We start from the raw sequence: 1,559 nt of genomic DNA, 5'->3' as shown, positions 1-1,559 counted from the left end.
GTCCTTAGAGTCCCTGTGCCCTTCCTCTGTCAGCTCTGGCCCCTCCCACGCTCCTGCCACAGCCCCTCCCCGGCTGCACATTCCGCGTCCGCTTCTGCACCCCGTGGCCCTGTCCCCACATCCCCCCACGCCTGACACACTCCACAAATCTACACCTCTCTCCTTAAAATCAAAACCTTTCTGCCCCCGGCCCTGACACATCGCACAGACCTCTACCCTGTCCTCCTTCCCTCTAGCTTCACTGCACTGTGACTGCGTAGGCAGGCTGGGGACGGAGGACCTTACGGAAAGGGGAATGACAGCACTCAGAGGAAGGCTTGAAGGGAGTTTGGGGGGATTGCTACACACTCCCACTTGGTCCTGTTTGAATCTTTAGTAAAGATGGACTTTCCTCATTCCTATTTGCTCCACCACGTGCGCCAACACCGTCTTAGCTCCCTGCCCCAGGCATCCAGGCCTGTCATCCTGTGCGTCCTGGCTCGCGCGCAGGGCCCGTGGGCTAGGGACTCATGCGAACACCAAGCAGCCTGAACGACATCAGCCACGAAGGGCTGGGTGCTGCGGCGCGGGGCGGGCAGGTAGTGGGCAGCTCCACACTGTGGCCACTGCGACCTGGCGCCCCAGCCAGCCACGGCTGCACGCGTGCATGGTGTGTGTGTGTGCACCTGCATGTACGTGTGCCCGTGTGCACTGTCCGTGTGTGTGTGTGTGCGTGTGCCTCTGCGTGTCAGTGTGTCTGCACATCTGTGTGCACGTCTGTGTGTGCACACACGTGTCTGTGTCTGCATGTCTGTGTGCACTGTGTGTGTGTGTGCACAGTCTGTGCGTCAGCATGCCGGAGTGCACGTGTCCGTGTGTGCACACATGTCTGCGTGTGCATGTGTCTCTGTGTGTGCACGTGTGTGTGCACGCCCGTGTGCACGTACATCTCTGTGTGTCTGCATGTGTGCATGTCTGTGTGCACAGTCTGTGAGTCAGCATGCCTGTGTGCACGTGTCCGTGTGTGCACACATGTCTGCGTGTGCATGTGTCTCTGTGTGTGCACGTGTGTGCATGCCTGTGTGCACGCATGTCTCTGTGAGTCTGCATGTGTGCATGTCCGTGTGCACAGTGTGTGCGTCAGCATGCCGGTGTGCACGTGTCCGTGTGAGCATATGTCAGTGTGTGTGCGTGTGCGAATCTGCACGTGTGCGTCTGTGCCTGCACAGGATGCCCTTTGCGTCCTGACCCCCCGACTGAGGCAAGATGTTGGCCCCATCCTCTCACTTGCTCCCTCAGGCTCTGCAGCCCCGCGGCCCTCGCGCAGTGCGGGGCTCACCGGGTGGAAGTTCAGTGGGGTGGAAGCTGGGTCTCTGCACACACCATGGCCAGGAGAAGCAGGGCCGTGTTTTCACACTTGGGCCCCTGAGCCTTTTCGGCACTCACACGCAGACGCCCGTGGGGTGTGCAGGGGCCGAGCCGGGGTGAGTGCCCCTGCTCCGCGTGGACACCAGCATCTGCCCTGCGGTGCTAACTGACGTCCCCGAGCGCCAGGGACAGGAAGCCCCAGCCCCACTCCG

This window comes from Phoca vitulina, unplaced genomic scaffold (genome assembly GCF_004348235.1).
Source record: "Phoca vitulina isolate PV1807 unplaced genomic scaffold, GSC_HSeal_1.0 scaffold15, whole genome shotgun sequence".
NCBI lineage: Eukaryota > Metazoa > Chordata > Mammalia > Carnivora > Phocidae > Phoca > Phoca vitulina.
This window is presented reverse-complemented; position numbering follows the sequence as displayed.